Genomic DNA, 19,002 nt, shown 5'->3' with positions numbered 1-19,002 from the left:
TCAGTTGACAACTCCGCCCCTCTCTTCACCCGAGTGTCCAAAACATGCGGCCTCAGGTCCGATGATGCGATAACAAAATCGATCATGGACCTTCTGCCTAGGGTGCTCTGGTACCACCTACACTTATGAGCATCCTTATGTTCGAACATGGTGTTTGTTATGGCCAATCCATGACTAGCACAGAAGTCCAGTAACAAACCACCACTCCGGTTCAGATCAGGGGGGCCGTTCCTCCCAATCACGCCCCTCCAAGTGTCTCCATCATTGCCCACGTGTGCGTTGAAGTCTCCCAGCAAGACTAAGGAGTCCATACAGGACTTCTTTCAGGGTCTCCAAGAAGGCCGACTACTCTGAACTGCTGTTTGGTGCATAAGCACACACAACAGTCAGAGTTTTCCCCCCCATGACCCGCAGGCGTAGGGAGGCGACCCTCTCGTCCACTGGGGTAAACTCCAACAAAGCGGCACTCAACCGGGGGCTTGTGAGTATCCCCACACCCGCTCGGCGCCTCACACCTTGGGCAACTCCGGAGAAGAATAGAGTCCAACCCCTATCCAGAAGTAAGGATCCAGAGCCGACGCTGTGCGTAGAGGTGAGCCCCACCAGATCCAACTGGTAACGCTCCACCTCCCGGCTCCTTCCCCCCCAGAGAGGTGACATTCCACGTCCCCAAAGCCAGCTTCTGTCGCCTGGGTCTGGTCTGTCGAGACCCTCTGCTTTCACTGCCACCCTTTTGGCAGCGCACCCGACCCCATCGTTGTTTCCCGTAGGTGGTGGGCCCGCGGGACGGAGAAGTGGAGGTGTTGCCCACGTTGCTTTTTCGGGCTGTGCCCGGCCGGGCTCCGTGGCAAGCCTCGCTGACGAGTCCTCCTTCTGGGCCTGGCTCCAGAACGGGACCCCGGGCTTCCTCCAGGCCGGGTATCCTCGCTTTCAAGTTTGTTTGTCATGAGATATTTTGAACCAATCTTAGTCTTGCCCCTTACCTGAGACCAATTTGCCATGGGAGACCCTACCAGGAACACAAGGTTCCAGACAACACAGCCCCCAGGTTCATCGGGGCACACAAACCTCTCCACCATGATAAGGTGCTGGTTCTCGGAAAGGCTCTTAAAGTTGTTCCATGCAAATCATAATTGAATATCCAGGATTGAATTGAACATTGTTATTCAGGTCTATATTTGTTTCATCCATATTTCCCTGTATGTTAAACATAAAACAATGTGTTTAAGTAGATGAGTTTACTTATATTTCACAAATAGTAAGTTGTATCTCCAGTGGATAAACAATTGTTTTGGCAGTGGTATCTTTGTTAGTGTTTGGATAATTAAACTTAATTGAAGATATGGTTGTCACATTTGTAGTGACAGTTAACGTCATCCCTGCTAATATTTAGACTAACTCACCTTATATCTATAAAACTATGTTCAATGGGGAGCATCCGTCCCCTCTCATTATGCAATATAAGATCCCTGGCTAATGGAATTGACAAGCTAACAGCATTAGATACGAGTCAGAAGGAATACCTGGACTTTAATGTGCTTCATGGCAACATGGCTGCACCAGGATAAAATGGACAACGTTGAAACAATCAACAGTGTTTCCATCGTTTTCCTTTGAGGGCTTCGGGATGATTATGGCCAACAGGAATTGCATGGAGTGTTTCACCATGTCTTCACCATGAGCCTGAGTCTTCAGAGGGTCTCTGAGCTGTGGAGAACTAAGGACCATTATTGCACATTCTAACTTCAACTTGTGTTTTTATTAATATCTATTTGTTTCATTCTAACATGGTGCAACTGTCAAGAAACCTGATAATTTCCTGTGATTAATAAAGTATTTTGATTGATTGATTGATTGATTGAAAGCTATGATAAATGAAAGTTGTTTTTTTTTCTGATTTCAGTATCTTTAAGTTCTCTTGATTTCAAAAGAAACATGCTTTCATGAATACTGTAGATGTTTCTACTTGTTTACAGAGTTATCACAGGTGAATGAAAATGTTGCTATCTACAGAATATACTGTAGTTGTGAACTGTGAAGTGTTGGTCTACACAAATCACACAAAAAAAGCAAAGAAAATCACTAACCAATTAGAGCTTCCAGCTATGCCGATAATTTTGTTTTCGTTTGCCCAGCTTTTGCAAGGCCTACCTCTGAGATTGAGTCAATGCAGTACAATGGAGGTGAAAGAATGGTGTTGTGTGTTGCTCAAACTATTAAAAATGATAATTGGAATATCTTTCAAGGGACAGTAACTCAGTATACTCAACAGACCATGCTGTGAAGAGCATCCATGCTGCCTAAAATTTTACTTTTTTCACTGAAATATTTTTGAGGCAAGAAACCACATGAGCAACTAGGATAGGATGGATACCTATTCAATGATTACCTGAAATAACTCTAAAATTATAGTATGTACAATCCGGATGACAAATGATATTTGTAAATACTATTGCTTATCTACTAAATACTACAAATATGGCTTGTTTTAAACCCTGTATAAAACCTTCTTGTCTCTTTTTTGTTGGATTGATCTTTTAAAGCCTTTCTGTTCAATTTATGGAAAGTCTGATCATGACATTTTGTAATTGAGCATCTTGCAACTGAATTAAACTTGTGCTGCAAGCAAGTATTTTCATCATATCATCATCATCATCATCATCATCATCATCATCATCATGCAGATCGAGCTTCAGTGTGTAACCTAGATGGCTGTTGGACTGTGTGATCACGTCTTGATAAAATGTGACAGGTGATACAATTAATTTATGAAACAAGACATTGCAAATATTTTAACAGGGTTACTCATAATTAAATGTGGTTTTGCATGCCGCCTCTGTCTTTTTACATTAGATTCAGTTATTCAAACATGTTTTGTTGTCGAGTTTTGTCATCATACAGGTGTATATGTGTCTGTGATTAAATTGGTAGGGATTGGTAATTGTGAAAGATTTATGTGTGAGAGGATCACATTGCTTTAACCGATCAAATCCTATTATGTTTGAGAACTTTATCACTCTAGCAAACCCTCAGAAGGATAGAATAACACCACACTAATCACCATAGTGTTATATTAAACACTAGCTGGGAATAATATTATACTATCGACATAGTTTGAATGAATTGTCTTTGAAAGATGTTTGAAACCAACATGATTCCTTCTGGAATAAAATAGCAATCTAACATTTGAGGAAATGTTTAGTTAAAGTAGTCAAAGATAACATGTGCATTATGACATATTTTAATAGTAATGTATTTTAAGAGAGTTAGGGTTTATTTACAAATCAGTGATGAATGACAGGGACCAGTTAAGGGTTTGAATCATCCAGTTTACTGTAGTACACACATTCATTTCGTAATTTTATCATTTTTGGGGTGTTTTTTAATGATGGTTTTGGCTTAAAGGAGAAGAAAAGATGTTCAGGTTTGTAGTTATAATTTGTTCCTCTACTGTGGCATGTTAACATACTTTAATGATCAAAAAGCTCTTTATTTTTCTCATACTGTCTGTGCTGCAGCACATTTTTTTCACCCTCTGTCTGAAACCAGAGCCCAGTCTGCTCTTAGAGCTGTTCAACCCCTTAACCTGTCACCTACAATGTGTTGGAGCACAAGCAATAGAAACACAATTGATACATATTGATATCATTATGTTACAGATGCTAACAAAGGAGTCCAATCAAGGCTTTTCAACCAAGTTCTTTCATTTTCGGCCTTTACATTTCACGCACAAAGACCTATACAACCCACTACAAAACCCCCAACATTTGAATAGGGCCCCATTGATACAGACTGGGTACATGTTCCAATTATAATCTTTTCCTGTACAGATTTGCAGGGTGTTGGAGCCAATCACAGCTGAAAGTTACAGATAGCTGGGAGGGTCAATATAGAGTGAATGAGAGATTTGAACTTTTTCAACTTCAAGGGAAGCTAACCACTGTCTTTTCAAGAGAAACTTGAGCATCAGTGCTAATAGATTACTGTATTGTTTTGAGCTGAAAACAACTTAAAACCATGGATATCTATTTTTGTTGGACTTTATGTTCAAACAACAAAACAAGAGGTAGACTCCCTTATCACAGACACCTTTTTTCTTGCTAAAACATTAGCAGTATTTGTGTTTACAAAGAAACATCCATTTAAAATCCTGCAAAGTCAACTTAACAATAACATCAAAAGCAACGTTATGTGTCACTTATTCTTACTCATTGAGCAGCTCAACTTCATGCCAAATGTCTTTGGCTGAGACAACGTGGATCAACATTGCCTTTGCCAGATGTCAATGGAATTACTGCCAGCATGCAGGGTAATCTATCCATTTCCAGATGGATTTCCTCATTTCATTAGCTCTTGATTTGGTCGCAAGCCACCTTGAGCAAAATTACCTACATACCGACCAAATTACCAATGATAACTGATGTTGGTGGAAAGACATATTAGTGCTAGGCATTCAAGATTCATGACATTAAATATGTTCTTCTAAATGAAAAATACTGACAGTTTTTTTTTGCTTTTATGGCAGCACATCAACCTTTAACAAGCCATTTCATGTATGCACTATTATTTTTAGTTCCTGTCAGCCATGCTGTGTTTTATGGTCAAAGACAAAGAATTCCTTCCACCTGCGGACGAGTTAAAGCTACTTGAAGGGATCTAAAGCGGAATGATCCATGGGCTTGCCACCATTTCAGATAAGCAATGCATGTGCTTTTATTGAAGCAGGAGCTTTTTTCCACTCTGCAGGTTGGACTCTTTATTGCCAGTCCAGACCTGTATGAGTAATGACCTGTTACAGTGGTGATCCCCCCGCGGCTCCAATCAATCAAGTGATGGTACAGTGGGAGAGTAGTGGGATAAACTAGCCCTGGGCAGTAATTACGCAGGTCTAGTGTCTCTTACCAAGCTGATATGGGCTCAGTTCACTCAAATAACTGAAAGCAATGAAGAACACCCAACACAAAAGAACTCCAACCCAAGCCGATTGTCCTGGAGCTTCAAATGAAACAGTTAAATGCAAAATGAAATCAATGAGTCGGTGAGGCTAAAGACACGCTGCTCTCCCGCAGCAGACTGTCCTTCATGTTTGAGGCGTCTGTCAGCGAAGGTTAAATCGTGCCATTTGTTCTTGTCTGTGATTTACTGAAATAAAGAAAGGCTGCGCTGCCGTCTCTCATACCACACAGCTGTCTGTCAGATATTACTTACATGGACAACAAACACCCATCTATCCATCACAATATTTATCCTTCAGAAAAAGTCAGGATTCTGTGGTCATAGTGTGATAAATTGACTGTAACAGAAAAAATATGATGCTCACTTTCTTACTTCAATAATATCATTGTGTGATTTGTACTTTCTATTGGGTATCTCTATTTACTGGCTTTCATGTTTTGCTAAGCTTGGGAAAAATTATTTAAAATAATTGTTGCAATGTCGTTAGTTACAATCTATGTGCACCAACAGTGTGTCCTTCCTCACCTGTTGAACTGAGAGCATCCTGGTACTGCTTTTCTAAATTCCAGAATGCTGCTTTCATTATTGCCATGCTTGACCCTTTTCTTTGGATTTCATTGAACTGATGCCAGGCAAAGGTAAAAATAATTGCTTAGTCATTGATGATTGGTTTTCTAATTGGATCAAAGTGCTATTCATATTTGATGCACTTTAATGCAGAGACATTATTTTTTCATAATGAATACTAACTTATCGCCCAGTTAATGACAATTAACAATAATTAATTGAGCTCTCAACCTTAACCCATTTGAAATCCTTTTTGGCAAACAACTGGCTTTGTTCCAGCCAAAAAATGAATGCTTTGTTGTTGCTGTCTTCTGCTTTCTGATATTGACAAGCAGGTCAAAGAGACCCCACCAAACCAGCTGAGAGAACTGTACATGCCCTCAGACCTGGGTAGTAGTGAAGGACCTAAGGAGAAAGAGCTGGAGATTGAAACGGTTCCAAAACTGAAAGGACCAAAGAGTGCGAGGGGAAGGCATCACTCCACACCGACAGCAGCACGCCAGGCTCAAACAAAGCGCAAATGTAGCTACCAGTGTTTGAAATATAACCTAATCCCAAACACCCAGAGAATAGGGGCAGAGGGAGTCCCTCCGAGCCTTGGAATCTAACAACTCAAAGGGTGTGAAGGAGGTGGTCTTTGTGGAAAATGGTGCGATTAGTCAGGCACGATGATGCCAACGTAAAGACTTGGCCCAAAACCACATTATCCTTTCAAACAGACAGGTTAACGGGTCTCAGAGACACTACGAGTGTCATAGCTCTAGCAGCATTCATTATTACTTTTTTAGTCCTAGGGGTGTACGAACGTACCAACAGATAATCAAAAAATTACCACCTCAAACAACAATTCCACTAACAGAACCAGAGACGCTAAAACTGACAGCAAGCAAATGGCAGACAACGGCCCAAAGAGAATGTGGTGAAATAAGTGCTCTTCTCCACCAGTAGCGTGCCAAGTGGCGCACAGGGCATTTCTCTGTGTCTCCCACAAGGGATGGAGATGGCAGAGAACGACCTGCCCCACAATTTACCAAAAGCAGCCCACTAAAGAAAGGCTGCATTACACAATCATGTATCCTAGTCCATAGAGGAGCCTATCGCCGCCAACCATTATATGGTGTAATGTTTTCCCTCACACATGACACAAATGAGTTAAATTCCATTTTCTACATCAGGTTAAAAGACTTGTTTGAAGTATATGAGATTTACCAAAGATGCACATTGAATGTAATCAACTAACCAAACAAAAATGAGTTTTAAGAATCACACTTATTAAGTTCATTCAATTAATAACCTCAAAGACAAACACATTTTTTATTTGAACAAATAACACTCAGAGGGGTTCCTGATCCTCGATCGAGGGTGTCCAGAAAGTGAACTGGCACATCTTCAGGTACCAGTTTCAATCGGTACTTGCGCCATGTGGGGACTTGAACCGGCAACCATCCGGTTCCTGAGCCAAGTAATACTGAACTAATGATAAAAGTCAAATGTCTCTTATGTAATTTATTCACCAAAGACAAAATTGAGAATCACTAAACGTATAACTGAAAATATGTATAGCTGTACTCAAAGCCCAGCCAAGATATAACATATCCAAAATTTATAAAGAAAACATAGGATTAACAGCACAAAGTACTCTGCACACCGATCACTGTAATGTGTCTGTTAGCCCAAAGGCCCAGTTTGAAATGATGTTCCTTGACCAAATGTTTTATAAGCCATTAAAAAAAATAAAGTTATTCAATTATGACTGCAACACTGGCATTTCAATTAGTTATATTTTATCTAGAGGATGCATTTTATGATAAAGCCATTTTTTCATTTATAAATAACTGTTGTTATTACCTTTACAAAAACATACTGTATTGTGTGAAAGTGTGAAAATACTTGCAATTTACCAGGTCTCACTTCACATCCTCCGGTGAACTCTGCCGCAGATTTTACTGATTGCCCCTCCGTTTATCCTCCCTCTTGCCCGTATTGTCTTCAAATTGATTGTTGTACTGAAGAGATTTTTAGCACTGTACTGACAAAGAAAAGATGTGGTTCACTGTTATCAGTCACCGGGCAATCACATTTGCAATGCTTTTCATTCATCATAATTACAACACAGATGTGTTATGAGTTGTTAAAAATTGCAGAGCATCAAGTTTGTTTCTTAAGTGTGCTATTCTTGACAATCAAATCAAGGTTTTTTTCAGTGATTTCTTCACCTTCTCAAACAAACGTATTATTTTTAATTAAAGAGAACACATTACTCTCATGTTCAGGTTCAAATGTGTATTGTGTGCCTCTATCGTGACATGTTTACATGCTTTAATGTTCTAAATGGTATTTATTTGTCTCATGCTGCCTGCTCTGCAGCACCTCTTTTCACCTTCAGTCTAAAAACAGTCTGCTCTGATTGGTTAACTGGCCGGCTCTGTTGTGAATGTTCAACCAATTAGAGATGTGTTGGAAACTTCCATCCTCTTTGCAAATCACGTAGAATGTGTTGAAACACTAGCCAATAGAAGCACAAGGGTTCGGGATTTTAGCCTTTGCAGGCTATTTACATGCACACAAACCTACACATCACACTACAGGAAAGGGAAAACCCCAAAAAGCACAATAGGGCCTCTTTAAAAGTACACACTAAACACTATAGAAATTCTTCATTTTTGTGAATATAAGCCACACTTTCACACATTGGTTGGCACATGTATAAATGTAGAAGAGTATTTTTTCTTTTTTACTGTCACTGTTGCAGCAAATGTGTGAATACTGATTGCATTGCAGTCCAGGAGAGGTGTTAAACAGTGAGAAATGAATGTGGGTTAACCCAGAGCTATGAATGAATCCAGGACTCACAGTGAGGAGTGGCTTTTTCCCCCTGCTGTCTGCAGGTTGTAGCAGATACCTGGACAGCTTCTCACCCAGACCCAAGGTCAAATCTCGACCTTGGCCGCGCTCTACCACTCAAATGGGCTGTGTTTGAATAATTGATTTTCCCATAGAGTGATATGAAGGAACAACAGGAGTTCCTTAATAAATATGAATTTATTTAGCTTTCTTTCCCTCTACATAATGGTCTCTATTAAGTATTGGCTATTTCATAACATGCATAAAATACTATAGTCATACTTAATACAAATATATTCTTGTGTGAATGATTTTAGATTATACCATTTTTATTTTTTACCAAAGGGGATTTGTACTTTGAAACTGGTTTACATTTTATGTCTTACACCAATTATTTGGCAGTTTGTTATGGTTCCCTGAAAAGTGATGAGATACTATTTCAAGAATTTTGAAACACCAATTAATATTTTCGTGAACACTTTTGAACTGGCGAGAAATTCCACCTACATTGCTCTTTACGTGACTCTTTTCAGTATCCTATTGTATTCACCATGAACCTTCTCATTTTTGCATAATGAGATAATGGTGAGCCAAATGAGAATAACCTTTGATGATAAATGTTTGGTGGTTGTGTCGCCAGTGCATTTCTGACATAATTAAACAAAAAGTGAATATCTGCCTGATGGTAGTCCAATTGTTCTTAGCTAGTGGTAAATTATTTTCTGTCTAAATCATTCATTAAAAAAACAAAACAGTATTCAAGCCATTACAAATCTAAAGCATTTAGCACTTTGTATCTGACGGCTTGATACTTTTACCACATGTTTAATTTGTTCCAAATAATATTTAATTTACATAATGAGCATTTACATGTTATCCTAATTTTGTATATATTATATATATATATATATTTATAAATATATATATATATATATTATAAATATATATTTTGTACTTGTTCATCATGTGTTTATATTTTTAAAAAACTAACATGCTTTCTTTCTTTCTTTCTTTTGTGCGGTGGTGGCAAAGTCCATAGGGGCTTGGCCTGGGAACTGGAAGGTCACCAGTTCAAGTCCCCGAAAGACCAAGTGCCACCGTGGTGTCCCTGAGCAAGACACTGGTTACCTACACTGCTCCCCGGGCGCCGTACATAATGGCAGCCCACTGCTCCTAACACTAGGATGGGTCAAATGCAGAGACTCATTTTGTTGTCCTAGTACTTGTACTCTGTGCAATGACAATAAAGTTGAATCTTTATCTCTTTATCTTTATCTTTATACTGCAAAGGTTTCCACAAATTCCCCATTAAAGGCTGACAACAGGAAATATGAAAGCTGATTAATAGTATGCTGCACCTTGTTATATTACAAGTAATAATTAGCTCATCTACTGATCAATTTATCAAATCTGAAGCTGTAGAAAGATATGAGAGAACGTGTAGAAAAGACATGAAAATTATATTGTCTCTTCAACCTGACAGCTCACGCTCTTATTTTGGCGGTCTTTCATGTCCCTGCCTGACTGACAGACACCATCCTTCACCACTATGAAAGAAAACAAACTTTCTGGTTATCAACAGTTCAGACATTATTATTATTTTAACCAAACATTACTTTTTCTTCAACAGAAAAAACAGAACAAACAAATAAAGAAACACAAGCTGGAATACATTATGTTAACATTGTACCACATATTTCCCGAAAGTGTAGCCAAGCATTGCACATTATGTCTGTACTTTAAGAGTCTCTTGGGAACACATATCACAATTATATTTTTTTATAAATTAAAGATAATTCACCAAACTGTCTTGCAATCAACTGATCATTGTCTGATAACCACACCCCTTCCCAAAGTACTTTAATTATTATTATTTTGTGTTAAACCACATAGAATATCCTTTCAATAAAGAATAAAGGGGCCCTGTTATGCTTTTTGGTTTTCCCTTTCCTGTGGTTTTTGTGTATGTAAACGGTGTGCAAAGGCTAGAATCCCAAAGTTCCCTCCAGAGGGAGTTTCTCTCCCACACATTCCTCCCATGCCTTAAATGCCTTCGTTGGACTCCTTTGTTTACTTCCGTAACGTAGTTACATCGCAAGGTAGCAATTGCACTTCTATTGGCTAGCGCTCCAACACATTATACGTGTTACGAGCGGGACATCTCCAAGCAGTTGACCAATCAACAGAGCCAGCCAGGTAACCAATCAGAGCAGACTGGGCTCTGGTTTCAGACAGAGGGTGAAAAGAAGTGCTGCAGCACAGGCAGGGTGAGAAAAATAAAGATCTGTTTTAACGTTAAAGCATGGAGACATGATACAGTAGAGGCACAAAATACAATTGTTAACCTAAAAAGGAGCATATTGCGTCTAAAGATAGCTTTCATTCATCTTTTACCAGCTTGCTTTTTCCAGAATCATTGTATTGGTACTGAGACCTGCCTTGCATGAACTTTATTTTTAAGACTAATATTACTAAAATTCTTCAATGGATCAAACGATTTTCATATCCTGTCATATTCAAACATTTGCCAAATCTATAAATTCAACTTTATTTCTGATTTGGATGTTTCTGAGTTGTTAAACATAAATAAAGAATTACAACTAGTCAAATAACACTACCAGGCCTAAGGATATTTATAACTTGAAGTATTCAGACGCCACAGTACAAGAGCTGTGCTTTGCTGCTTGTTTTGCTGTAAGCCTACAATAATGGCTGCATTTAAACAGAGACTGACTTTGGCCTTGACCCAGTCATTATGCTACAACTTTGCTGAGTTGGAGTGTCATTATTTTCCACCAGGGTTTCATTAGGCTTATTGAATGACACTCACTGAAGTGTGGCGCTTTATTTCTGGTGTCTATACAATGTGGTTTCAGTTCTTGCATTTTAAATAAGAAGATTTTTTCTTTAAACGAAATACTGAGTTGGGGTACTAACTAAAACCTGCAGATTGAAACAGTTGGAAACACATCTGCACCTGAGCCAAAAACACAACGTTGCCTGTTTGCATTATGTAATTTCTATCCTCTGTATGGATGTTGGCCAAGGTTTTATGTTGTTTGGTCCAATATTAGAGAGTCTTTAAAGCAAACTAGAATAGAAACGGAAAGGAAGAAACTACAAAGGAAGAGATTTTCTGCCAAGACCTTCACAGTTACTGGAAACAAGGCTTCTATTTCATGCCATGTACAGAAAGAATTTGGATTTCTTTCAAAGTTTATTAAAAAAGATCAATTATGTTTGCTTTTGCATTCCTGGAAATAGATCAATACTAATTTATTGTGAAACAACATTCTGATTGCTAATCAGTGCTTCAAAAGAGCATGACCAAATGTGCCAATCACATCTCACATTTTGTGAATTCTGAATTAAACACCACTGGCATCTTTGATTGTTCCCAGAATCTCAACAAACAACTTCTGATCCCGTTATCCAATATCACAATTTGTGAAACATAGCAGAGATACTTTTCTGTGTGCTCTATTTTGTTCACATAAAACCTCTCATTTGTTTGGGTTGGGATGGTTGACTTTCATCGGAGAAGACTTCTAAATCATTTCAACAAATAGATGTTGCCACAGAAATAAGTGGTGCATGGCGATTGACCTCCATTGGCTCAATCTGTCCGTGTCTCTGTCAGCTTGAGATGTCTACAAAGCATCCAAAAGAGAAGAGAAAATAAATAAAATACACTAAAGCCACTATAATGCAGGAATAGATGCAGATTGGAGATCTTTAATTTAACCATCCAGATGGTTGGGTTAAGGCTTCACTACTAAATCATGAAGGGACTGGAGTAAGTTTGTCTTGTACTTGCTGCTCAGGTCATGGGATGGCCATGTACTGTTCCTCTTTGTACATACTGAATACAAATGTAGCTATTGTGTTGTGTCACTTTGAGAAAGGCTGATATTATTTGCTCCTGCAGATATTTTTATAAGTTGCTCAAGGCTTTGCATTTGTCAGTTTTCCTCTTCTTCATATTAACTGTAGCCATGGAAATGCATTCTATCAGTAGGTATCATGATTATTTCATTCCTATCACATGAACTCTAAATGACACAGCCTCTCAGCTGACATTGAAGGGAATAAGAAAATTCCTATTGAGGCAACTGCTATGTAACTTTCCAGAGAGTACTATAAGGAAAGATATATCTAAAATAAGGTTAATGTCTGTTGGATATGCATACATGTGAGTGTGCTTACTAAATATTTTACTGCAATAAGATTGTATTGTCACACATCAAAAAGACACAATGTGAAGCGTAACATCCTCCGTACGTAATGCAAATGTCCAACATCCAAGTTTCACTGCTGCTTTGAAATGTGACAATGCAAACAATTGCATACTGTATGAGAAGGCTCGGGGAGTAACGGATTGAATGTAAGGGCATAATCAGGATATAAATAAAGAGGTAACTGTATTTTCTTTCAGTTCCATAAACAAATTGGATTAATGTTCCTTTTAATAAATCTGGGATTACTAGCAAGATTGTGCAGCTGTCCTGTTCTGTAGCCTAATATGTTAGGTGCAAATCTATACCACCACTACTGGAAATTGGTTATTTTGTTTTGTTCAGGTAAACCCATAACTTAGTGTGTGGGAGTTTAACTGTCAGCTTTTTTAAACTGTAGTATGTGCTAATGTGTTTCATTGTTGGGTTATAGGTGACTGCCTGAATATGCTGAATAAAAGCCAGTTTTAAATAAAATCTCTGAGCAGAGGACAAATCTGATACTAAATATCTTGGTTTCTTATTTTTAAGGTAACATTGTTCTGTTGTTTACATACAGTAACACATTTAAATAAAGAAAACGTCTAACTGATATTTATTTTCCTTTGTATCACAAATGTTTTGTGACCAAATTTTTATTAAGCAATTGCACATCAAAATACAAAAATACAATACAATATTGAGTGGGCATGAAAAGTGTAAGGTCGGCCATTTGTCACAAAAATATGCATCCAAATTTCAATAAAATAGACAAACACGCACACGCACGCACGCACGCGCACGCACACACACACACACACATCAAACTTCAGGGGAAAGAAGGATTCATAAAATGAATGTCACAAGGGGTGATGATAGTTGTGGTTATAAGGTTACCCCAATAAGCCTTTCAAAGATTCAGCTGCTGTCTGCCAAACGGACGGAGTTTTTTCAGTAGCTCCATGAATACGGGCAGTTGACAATTCCAAATATACCACATGTAAGAAGGTAAGAATCCACTGTCTAATGTTAAGTATCTGTGAGGGTTTCCATCGCGTAACAACCATCTTTTGGCAGCCGTGAGCCCAGCTAGGATGATGCGCTTATTTAGTCTAGAAGTATGAAGTCCTGAAAAATCATTCAGAATCAGAACAGGGACAGTCGCTGGTACCGACACAACCACTAGATCTGACAGTGTCGAAGCAACATCATACCAGAACTGTGTTACCGGTGGACAATCCCACATCATATGTAGGAACGTTCCTGGAGACTTTAGAGTACAAAAGGAAAACAAGGGAGAGTCTATCAGTTTCATGTAGAAAAGTTTGCAAGGGGTTAAATAAGTTCTATGTATGAAATTAAAATGTATCTGTTGATGGTTAGGATTACGTGACGTCTCCTTTACTCTATCCCAAACATCCTCTCAGTCAAATTCTGGATCCAGAGTAGGATAGTCTTGTCTCCACAATCTGTCTAAAGGCAAGTCAGGGTATGAGGATCCTAGAATAAACATGTACAACCTATATAATAATAATAATAATAATACATTTTATTTGTAAGCGCTTTTCAATCACTCAAAGACACTTTACAGATGAAAAATAAGTAATTAAAATACATTTAAAAACACAGAAACACAAGAAAACGCAGAGAAGTAGATACATTGTAAATAGAACAGCACAATACAACAGTCAGACAGAACAAAAACAGAATTAGGAAAAGTGGTGGTTAAGAATTATAGGCAGAGTGGAACAGGTGTGTTTTGAGTAGTGATTTGAAAAGTGTGAGGTCATTGCAGTCACGGATGTGGTTGGGGAGGGAATTCCAGAGGGTAGGGGCAGCAACGGAGAAGGCTCTGTCTCCCCAGGTTCTGTGCTTGGTTTTAGGGACAGTGAGGAGGTTGGCATCAGAGGAGCGGAGGTGACGGGGAGGGGTGTAGTGATGGAGCAGGTCAGTGAGGTAGGAGGGGGCCTGGTTGTGGAGGGCTTTGTGGGTGAGAAGGAGGAGTTTGAATTGAATACGCTGAGGGACGGGGAGCCAGTGGAGGTTCTGGAGGACAGGGGTGATATGATCGCGTGAACGGGTGTGGGTGAGAAGACGGGCGGCGGAGTTTTGAATGTATTGGAGTTTATGGAGGAGTTTGGAGGTTGTACCATAGAAAATGCTGTTGCAGTAGTCGAGGCGGGATGTAATGAAGGCGTGGATCAGGGTTTCGGCGGCAGTGAAAGATAGTGACGGGCGGAGGCGGGAGATGTTTTTGAGGTGAAAGAAGGCTGTTTTGGTGACTTGTTTGATGTGATGGTTGAAGCTGAGGTTATTGTCGAAGATGATACCAAGGTTGCGGCAGAGGGGGGAGGGGGACAGTGTGGAGTTGTTGACAGTGAGGTGGAAATCTTGAGCTGTTTGGGTGAGGGAATTTGGACCAATGAGGATCATATCAGATTTGTCGTAGTTTAGTTGTAAAAAGTTTTCTTGCATCCAGGTTTTAATTTCCGAAAGGCAGTTTGACAGGATGGAGTGGGTTACAGGGGTGATGGATTTTGTTGAAATGTATAGTTGGATGTCGTCAGCGTAGCAGTGGAAATGGATACCAGGGCGACGGATGATTTGGCCAAGGGGAAGGAGGTAGACGATGAAGAGGAGAGGACCAAGCACAGAACCCTGGGGGACGCCTTGGGACAGGGGAGCAGTTGTGGAGGAGCAGTTGTTGACATAGATGAACTGTTTTCTGTCAGTGAGGTAGGAGTGTAACCAGGTGAGGGCAGTGTCGGTGATGTTGAGAAGGGATTTCAGGCGGGAGAGTAGGATAGAATGGTTGATGGTGTCGAAGGCGGCGGAGAGATCAAGGAGGATGAGAATGGAGAGTAGGCCGGAGTCGGAGGAGAGAAGGAGGTCATTTGTGATTTTGAGGAGGGCGGTTTCGGTGCTGTGTTGGGTGCGGAATCCAGATTGAAATTGTTCAAAGAGGTCATTATTGTTGAGGTGGGATTTGATTTGAGAGGCAACGACGCGTTCCAGTATTTTTGACAGAAATGGGAGGTTGGAAATGGGCCGGAAATTGTTCATGATGTCAGGGTTTAGACCGGGTTTTTTGATGATGGGGGTGACAGCAGCTAGTTTGAGTGAAGGGGGAACGGAGGGAAAGCTGAGGGAGGAGTTGATGATTTTGCAAATAAGTGGGGCGATGGTGGGGAAACAGTACTTAACAAGAGAGGATGGGATGGGATCTAATGTGCAGGTAGAAGTTTTCATGGTTGAGATGATTCTGGATAGGTCGGCCGGGGAGGTAAGTGTGAATTTGGAAAGGGGTATGGAGGTAAGAGGGGTGGATGGGAGTGCGGAGGGTAGAGGGGTGGGGGAGGCGGTTAGTGAACTGTAGATCGTATCAATTTTGGTTTGGAAGAATGAGAGGAAAGAATTGCATTTATCTACGGTAAAGGAGTTCGAGATGTTGTCGATGGGGTTTAGAAGTTTGTTAACAGTGGAAAAGAGAGCCTTGTGGTTGTTTGAGCCGGTGTGAATGAGGTTTGAGTAGTATGCGGAGCGGGCAGTGTTGAGGGCGGCTTTGTACTGTAGAAGGTGATCTGTGTAGGCTTGGAGATGGACTGTTAAACCGGTTTTTTTATGGAGACGTTCGAGTTGGCGCTTGCGGGTTTTCATGTGGCGGAGATCAGGGCTGTACCAGGGGGCAGAGTGTGTGAATGTGACAGATTTGGATTTGATGGGAGCCAGTTGATCAAGACAGGAGGAGAGAGATTTGTTGTAGTAGTTAACGAGGTCAACGGGGTCAGTGGACAGCGGGGGAGGGTAGGTGGACAGAATGGTGGAAAGAGAGGCTGAGAAGTCTTGGGGGGAGATGGATTTGAGGTTTCTGAAGGATATTGTGCGTTTGATATATCATACCCTTGGTATTATGTTGCATTGACATCAATCTGCTCAGGGGGATGAATGGGTAACGGTTGCCGCCAAGGCATGCCATATGATCTGTAAGTAAAAAAAGAAAGAGGAACCTGGAAGATTGAATGAAGTTCTAATATCCTGGAAGGAACCTAGGGCGGTGTCATTGTATAAGTCTTTAAGGTAATGGATGCCACTATTGCTCCAGTGTGATGAAGAGATAGGTCTCCCTCCAATCAGTAGCCCTTTGTTGTTAAACAGAGGGGAAAGAGTATGCCATTTACAGGATATCTTACATTCCTTTTCTACCAACGTTCTAATCACATTTGAAACTAAGGGACCAAAGCGTAACATGGTTTGCTTGTCCGAAACATTAGAAAACCAGACATCTTCCAAACTCCATGGTCGTACTATTTTTTCTTCCAACTTGCGCCAAGATACTGGGGTGTCAGGATCACACCACGTAACAATAGGGCGGAGCACAAATGACCAAAAGTAATACTTAAAATTAGGTACAGCTAAACCACCATCCCCTATACTCCTCTGCAAGGTGGAAAGTTTCAGTCTGGGACGTTTTTTGTTCCAGATAAATTGGGAAACGTCAGAGTGGAGTTTCTTCCAATAATCTGTGGGAGGGCCAAGTGGAATCATTGAGCTAATAAAATGAATTCTAGGTAAGATATTCATCTTAACAATAGCGGTCCGGGCCTGGAGAGAGGCAGGTAGGATAGCCCACCTATCCATATCATTCTTCAGGGTTTTACGCATTTCCAAAAAGTTATGAGTTGTAATGCGATGCAAAGAAGGGAAAATCTTAATTCCAAGATATTGAAAGTGCTGGATAACAAGGACATCAGCAGGTAAAGGTAGTGTTTTCGCTGAGTCATTAAGAGGCAAAAGAGCAGATTTGGAACAGTTGATCTTAAATCCAGAGTGAGAGCCAAACTCCTCACAAATTGATAATAAATTTGGTATTGACTGAATAGGATTTTCCATAAGGACTAAGACATCGTCTGCAAAAAGAGCTACTTTATGTTCCGTATGAAGAATCGAAATGGGGTTTATGGAGGAAGACTGTCGTATCATTTGAGCCAGGGGTTCGAGCGAAAGGGCAAAGAGTGAAGGGCTCAAAGGGCAGCCCTGTCGTGATGACCTAGTGACAGGGAGCGGAACGGAAAACAACTGCCCAGTTAGAACTTGTGCAGTGGGGTTAGAGTACAAGAATCTGAATCATATGGACAAACCCTTTCCCAAACCCCATAGTTTCCAGTACAGACCACAAAAAGGACCACTCCAGCCTATCAATTAGCTTTGCGTAGATTTTGAGGTCCACATTTAACAAACTCAGGGGTCTGTAACTAGCACAGTCTGTGGGGTTTTTGTCTTTCTTTAGGAGCAAAGATATAAGGGCTGTATTGACATCTCTTGAAAAAGTGCCTTTCTCAATTGACGCTTTGATCATGTCCAGAAGTAAAGGGCCTAATTTCTCTCAGAACAACAGATACAACTCTGAAGGTATCCCATCTAAGCCAGGGGATTTATTGGACTGCATAGACAAAGTCGCTCTTTCTAATTCTTCCACCGTTACAGGGTTTCCTTTGTATTAATTTGCGTTGCATTTGATATCGAGGTTATTGAAAATTCAAGGAATATATCAGGTAGTATAACTTCCATATTTTAATTCTCACATTAGGTTACTGATTATATATTTTAGCTAGATATTGTAATGGAATGCATGTTTAAAACCCTCCCAACCCTGCATATGAGCCTCTTTTGGTTTGTGTCTATGTTCTACTCCAAATTAAGACATCACATAAGAGCCACAGCATTATCAACAATTTCATGCCAATCGCAAATGGGAATGCATTATCTCTGGATGATTTGTGTCAGTAATGAGATGCCAGGAAGCAGGATGGCTCTGGGTGTTATGACACACTAACAGCCCCAGACATCGTCTAACAGGTAAACCAGGATATGTTTCAGACAGGAATAGTATCAGGTGTTCCGGTAAAGTCTAATGTCTCCTCTTTAATGTGCCTGCACTTTGGTCTGAGTGCTGTTATTGTCAAATGTAGTAATGGCCATTACCTCTCACTGATAAAAATAGACTGCAGCTCATGAATTCTTAAAAGAAGAAATGTATATTTTAGTATTGTAAATTAAGCATTATTATAATGCAGATGGGGAGACACACTATGGTATGATTTCATCCCTTATAATACCGCAATATAAGCACACATGTTACATAAGTGGATAACGCACCATAGTTATCTGCATGTTGAATTGATATTTACAAAAGCAACGTAATGCGACCCCCACTGAGCGTCTAATGTTTGTGTCCAGGAGTGCTCAAGAGGAAGATGCCAAGTGTCTCTTCTGCTCTCAGCATGGGAGCTCAGATAGACGACATGCTTCACACATCCTCTGGCTTTAGAGGCAGTTAGCTGGTGGTGGTAGCGACAGATAAAACTGACTTATGCTAAAGATCTGTGCTTGATCTGTTTTCTTGTTGTGACATATCCCCAAC

This window comes from Eleginops maclovinus, chromosome 20 (assembly GCF_036324505.1).
Source record: "Eleginops maclovinus isolate JMC-PN-2008 ecotype Puerto Natales chromosome 20, JC_Emac_rtc_rv5, whole genome shotgun sequence".
NCBI classification, from domain to species: Eukaryota; Metazoa; Chordata; class Actinopteri; order Perciformes; family Eleginopidae; genus Eleginops; species Eleginops maclovinus.
This window is presented reverse-complemented; position numbering follows the sequence as displayed.